We start from the raw sequence: 7500 nt of genomic DNA on the forward strand, positions 1-7500 counted from the left end.
CAAAACCAAAATCAACAACAACCACCTTTCACCCCCTTTTCCCTCTTCCTTTTCTCTTTCTATCGCTCCAACTTCCTGACTGGTTTCCTAACTTAAAATGTATCAAAGATTAATATTGTTACACTTTTCCCTCTCCTATTGCAAAACTCCATCATGTTCGGCAGGACAAAAAACAAAACAATAAAATCCACTATAAAATAACCAAACCAAACACTACAAACTAGTAATTGAAGATACAAAAAGTTTGAAGAATAAAAACCTTCTACAAAATAACTGGATGCAACATGAATACTATTTCCGAAATTAGTGGATTCGGCATTAAATAACCCGAAAAGATTTGATATGCCGTAAAACCAAACAACCAAACAAACATTAATTGAACCAATAATATTGATTCAATTAAATTATTAAATCAATAATATTGATTTAATTAAATGATTGAACCAATAATATTGATTTAATTAAATGATTAAACAAATAATATTGATTTAATTTAATGATTGGGCCAACAATATTGATTTAATTAAATGATTGAACAAATAATATTGATTTAATTTTATAATTGAATCAATAATATTGATTTAATTAAATGATTGAACAAATAATATTGATTTAATTAAATAATTGAACCAATAATATTGATTTAATTAAATGATTGAACAAATAATATTGATTTAATTAAATGATTGAACAAATAATATTGATTTAATTAAATAATTGAACCAATAATATTGATTTAATTAAATGATTGAACAAATACTTTTGATTTAATTTAATGATTGGACCAACAATATTGATTTAATTAAATGATTGAACAAATAATATTGATTTAATTAAATGATTGAACAAATAATATTGATTTAATTTAATGATTGGACCAACAATATTGATTTAATTAAATGATTGAACAAATAATATTGATTTAATTAAATGATTGAACAAATAATATTGATTTAATTTAATGATTGGACCAACAATATTGATTTAATTAAATGATTGAACAAATAATATTGATTTAATTAAATGATTGAACAAATAATATTGATTTAATTAAATGATTGAACAAATAATATTGATTTAATTTAATGATTGGACCAACAATATTGATTTAATTAAATGATTGAACGAATAATATTGATTTAATTTAATGATTGAACAAATAATATTGATTTAATTTAATGATTGAACAAATATAATTGATTTAATTTAATGATTGAACCAATAATATTGATTTAATTTAATGATTGAACAAATATAATTGATTTAATTTAATGATTGAACAAATATAATTGATTTAATTTAATGATTGAACAAATATAATTGATTTAATTTAATGATTGAACAAATATAATTGATTTAATTTAATGATTGAACAAATAATATTGATTTAATTTAATGATTGAACAAATAATATTGATTTAATTTAATGATTGAACAAATATAATTGATTTAATTTAATGATTGAACAAATAATATTGATTTAATTTAATGATTGAACAAATAATATTGATTTAATTAAATGATTGAACAAATAATATTGATTTAATTTAATGATTGAACAAATAATATTGATTTAATTAAATGATTGAACAAATACTTTTGATTTAATTTAATGATTGAACAAATATAATTGATTTAATTTAATGATTGAACAAATATAATTGATTTGATTTAATGATTGAACAAATAATATTGATTTAATTTAATGATTGAACGAATAATATTGATTTAATTTAATGATTGAACAAATAATATTGATTTAATTTAATGATTGAACAAATACTTTTGATTTAATTAAATGATTGAACAAATACTTTTGATTTAATTTAATGATTGAACAAATATAATTGATTTAATTTAATGATTGAACAAATAATATTGATTTAATTTAATGATTGAACAAATAATATTGATTTAATTTAATGATTGAACAAATATAATTGATTTAATTTAATGATTGAACAAATATAATTGATTTAATTAAATGATTGAACAAATAATATTGATTTAATTTAATGATTGAACAAATAATATTGATTTAATTAAATGATTGAACAAATACTTTTGATTTAATTTAATGATTGAACAAATATAATTGATTTAATTTAATGATTGAACAAATATAATTGATTTGATTTAATGATTGAACAAATAATTTTGATTTAATTTAATGATTGAACGAATAATATTGATTTAATTTAATGATTGAACAAATAATATTGATTTAATTAAATGATTGAACCAATAATATTGATTTAATTTAATGATTGAACAAATAATATTGATTTAATTTAATGATTGAACAAATAATATTGATTTAATTTAATGATTGAACAAATAATATTGATTTAATTAAATGATTGAACCAATAATATTGATTTAATTTAATAATTTAACCAATAATATTCATTTAATTAAATGATTGAACAAATAATATTGATTTAATTTAATAATTGAACCAATAATATTGATTTAATTAAATGATTGAACAAATAATTTTGATTTAATTTAATGATTGGACCAACAATATTGATTTAATTAAATGATTGAACCAATAATATTGATTTAATTAAATGATTGAACAAATAATATTGATTAAATTTAATGATTGAACAAATATAATTGTTTTGATTTAATGATTGAACCAATAATATTGATTGACTAATAGAATTAAAACCAGTAAAAATGTCTTATATGCTAAACTTTTATGCAAGTTTGGTTAATTTTCTAAACAATTATAAAAACAATTTTTTTAGACAAGGATTTTGGCAAATCTGAGCAACAAGAAGTATTCAGAATTGATTTAAAACTTTTTATGCGGACTGATTTCATGATTGCTTTCGGAAAAGATCAAAGAAAATGTGTTGTCAAAATTGTGCAGGAATAAAAAAAACAAAACTCAGAAATTCTAGATCGATACTAATCAAACTAATCGAAAACAGTTCAAGTTACCTTGCATGTTTTTGTTTGTTTTTGTATATGTTTATCTTCATTTCCGGTGACCATATCCAGTTACTATTTTTTCTGATTCTACCACTTTATACGACTTTCTACGACTTTATACGATTTTATACCACTTTATACGACTTTATACGACTTTATACCAATTTATACGACTTTATACGATTTTATACCAATTTATACGACTTTGTACGACTTTATACCACTTTATACCACTTTATACGACTTTATACGATTTTATACCACTTTATACGACTTTATACGGCTTTATACCAATTTATACGACTTTGTACGACTTTATACCACTTTATACGACTTTATACCACTTTATACGATTTTATACCACTTTATACGACTTTATACGACTTTATACCAATTTATACGACTTTATACCACTTTATACGACTTTATACGACTTTATATCACTTTATAGCACTTTATACCCCTTTATACGACTTTATACCACTTTATACCCCTTTATACGGCTTTATACCACTTTATACCCCTTTATACGACTTTATACCACTTTATACGAGGAAGCCAAGGAAAGGAAAAATATGTTATTAGTTTTTTATACTAACAAAAGTTTGGAAAAAAAATCTTGTACATTCACATTTTATAACCAGGTGAGACTAGTGGCCTTTTGACGCTTAATTTTTACAGAAATTACAACTGAAACATGTATGCACATATGTAGTTAACAATGTTTGTATAAATAAAGAAAAGTATATAACAATATAACTTTACTTTTTATTGGGCACTATTTTATAAACTCCCGAGCTTATTTGGATTAACAGCTAAGACACCATTGCAATGCATCTATATATATTCCATTTCCGACTTTTTCTGTCGCTGAATACTCTCTGACTATTTAGTGTTCATGCTCGCCGACTTATAGATACTTAATTTTTCTCAACTCCTGTTTTAATTTCTGGTAGCCTGGAGGTAGAATACAGCTAACGGATTCAACGATGGCTTTGTGATTGGACTCGAATCTCCTGATTGGCAGTTATCATCACTTCCTACACTACTGATTTCGTAAGCATGAAACTTTAGTGTCTGTAGGTCTAAAAATAACTGTTAATATTCATTTCAATATATATATATATATATATATATATATATATATATATATATATATATATACAGGGTGCCCACATAAAATGTATACACTCTTTAAATGACCATAAAATCAACATTTATTATGAGAAAGAAAAGTTTCATACATCAAAATACTGTGAACAAACTAATAACGCTATCTGATTAAATCGAAAACGTTCCTAATCAGTCCAATTGGTATGATGACACATCTTCTTTCAATGGTTGCTTTCAGCTAATGCATCTCCCACCTGCCTCCACCTCCCATCTTCCACCTGCCTCCAAAAAAGAGAAAAATCCATGGGAAGGGTGTCAAATCTTGTGAGCGCGGACAGTACTCGATACTTCCTCTTCATCCTAACTATCTGTTTCGCAGGTGACTATCAAGCTATGCTCTTACGTCATGATGGTAGTGGGAAAGTGCTCCATTCTACTGGATTCTGGATTCCTAAACATCTCTTGGGAACGTTGCATAGAGTATTCATGTAGCAAGTTGTATTATTAGGGTATCCTATATATATATATATATATATATATATATATATATATATATATATATATATATATACTAGCGGGGGCACCCGGCTTTACCCAGGCGTAAAATACGTTTAAATATGATATTTTAATCTGTGCCGATTTCGTATATATTATTCTATTCGTGATTAAAAAAATAAAAAAAATATTTGGGTGTTATCAGCTAGAATCGAAACCGAAACTGTAGCATTCAAAGCTGGTGACGTTACCACTGTATCAACGTGACACACATATGAGCGGATTAAAGATTTAAAATAAAGAAAGATGAATGTACAAAATGTTTAACGAATTTTTCAATTTTGACCCATTTTTAACCCCATAAAAACTATTTTAACCGGCTAAAGAGTTTAAAAATATGGAGACAGACAGATAAACAGAAATATAGCCTTATATACATATATGTATATATATATATATGTATATATATGTATGTATATATGCATATATATGTACATATATATATATACATACATACATACATATATATATATGTATCTATATATATATATGTATGTATGTATATATATATATGTATGTATGTATATATATATGTATGTATGTATATATATATATATATATATATATATATATATATATATATATATATATATGATTGAATTGCGGACCCTGTCGTGGCTCTTGATTACTGCATGAGAAAAAGCAAAAAAGACTGAAGTTAAAAACTCACATTTAGAACATTTTTGATTAAACTTTCTAATAAGAATAGAAACAGTTAATCTCCTCTTTTTCTGTAATGTTTTTTTATTGATTAGTTTGATATCAAACAAAACGATTTGTTTTTTCCGCCATCTTTTTTTTTTTTTTTTTTTTTTTTTTTTTGCTAATCTGTAAACGCACGCAGAATCTTGCGCATATCTGTTTTTCAACCTGTGTCAAAAACAACAAAACCAAACGTATTAACCGTATTCTACCTAAACATGTTAGAGGAGATCTTAGCCCGAGGAAAGGAGGCCTTCACTATTCTTCGTATACTAACAATTTGAAAATAAACATTTACGCATACATAGAGCATTTCTAGAAGTTTATTCTTACTCGAAGCGGTAGGACCTCTCATGGTTACATATATGGGTTAAATATAATCTACCATTACACACTACAAATATATCTCATGGTCTACCAGATCAAGCTGTCTGAAGATACTGCCCTCCTGACCAAACATTGATGTTATTATTTTTCATTTTCCGTTGCAAAACTTCGTCCTCTACTTCACAGTCAAAACTAAGAAAAAACAAACAATTTTCCTCTACAAAAAACAACCATGAATAAATATTTGTAAGATATAAAGAACATGAAATATAAAAATATTTTCCTAAATAACCGGATTCAGCATTAAACAATCGGGAAAGGGTTGATATGCCGTAAAATAAAACAATAAAATAAATATATGACGCCTACTAAACAAATTAATCAGCAGCAAGGATGGAATACTGTTGCCATATCTGGGCAGGAGCTGCTAAAAACAGCCTATCCTGCCTTGACAGAGTACAAAATAGACTTCGTGGCTTAGTGGGGGATGCCCTTTTCTCTACCCTGCAACCTCTCTCTCACAGAAGAGACGTTGCGAGCCTATCCTTCTTTTATCGTTATTTCCATGGCAGGTGCTCGTCTGAACTCCAATCTCTGGTCCCCCCTCGCCAATCTTTCACGAAAAACCCCGTCTAGCTGAATCCACTGTGAAAAATTTCCCCCTCTCTATATCTGTGCCTAAATCAAAACGTGGATTCCATGAACAAAGCTTCTTTCTTAGAACTGTACGCCTGTGGAACTCTGTTCCGTCTGCCTGCTTCCCACCGGACTACAATTTGGATGTCTTCAAGTCCAACGTTAACAAATTCCTAATGAATCGCCCCCTTAAGTAAACACTTCATCAAATCTCCACACTAACGTAATGTACTTGCAATAACCCTTATCCCTGAGTGGCTTCCGGGCCTTGATAAGTGGTGATCACTGTGTAAAAAAAAAAAAACGAAACGTGTATGAATCAGATGACGAAACGATGATTGACATTTTGTAAAGACTAAAAAAAAAACAAGTAAAAAAGAACAATTGCTTAACGAAAGGGTCGTTTCCATCATTCTATTAGAAACAGGGATGATGGAAACGACCCAAAACAGATTTTCTACTCTCAGCTTGTTGAGGGAAAGCGTGCCCAGGGTGGCCAAAAGATGAGGTATAAGGACAACATCAAAGTAAATTTAAAGCGGTTTCACATGAACCTTGAGACATGGGAAGGCGTGGCTGGGAGCAGGTTGGCATGGAGGAGCGCTGTCCACGAAGGTGCTGCGCTTTATAGCAGTGACCTAAACCAAGCTGCTGAGGATAAACGCAAGCACAGAAAGGACAGATTATTAACCAGACACACCCAACCCAACCCCACCACCACTACCTTTATCTGCCCAAATTGCACAAGAAAAATTGGGTCCAGGCTTGGGCTCTATGCTCACCTGAGGACCCACAGAAGCCACAACAGTCTTACTCGGACACGAGTGACCGCCGATGATTATGATTAGAAACAGGAACAGCTTCATAGCATATTTTTCTGCATTGCCTTGATACAGGCGTCACTTTCCACCGTTAGTCTCTAGAAGACCTTTGAGCAAGGTCGAGAACCCACTTCAGCCTCCGATTAGGGTAATGTGAGGTCACGGAAAGCAGATGACTGATGTAATACGGAAGCAACCAGAAATAATTCTGTTCGGGATTTCGTATCTCATTGCGCTTGACAGAAGCTTCCTTTGGATATAATGATCAGGATAATAGTTCAGAATGAACACTGCTCGGGCAGAAAGAAACTGCAACCTACTGTCTGAACAACTGCAAAGAAAGCTGTGGCAATACATCAAAACACTTCCGAGCAACAGCACGAATAATGAGCAACAATGAATT

General features: G+C 28.3%; 1 protein-coding gene across 3 annotated transcripts in view; it reads left to right on the plus strand.

Annotated features, from left to right (window-relative positions):
* Nucleotides 1–7500, plus strand: part of LOC145247470 (tyrosine 3-monooxygenase-like) — a 650093-nt gene that overhangs the window by 521533 nt on the left and 121060 nt on the right. The window lies entirely within an intron of this gene.

Source organism: Euprymna scolopes, chromosome 25, assembly GCF_053919585.1.
Source record: "Euprymna scolopes isolate OS-2025 chromosome 25, ASM5391958v1, whole genome shotgun sequence".
NCBI classification, from domain to species: domain Eukaryota; kingdom Metazoa; phylum Mollusca; class Cephalopoda; order Sepiida; family Sepiolidae; genus Euprymna; species Euprymna scolopes.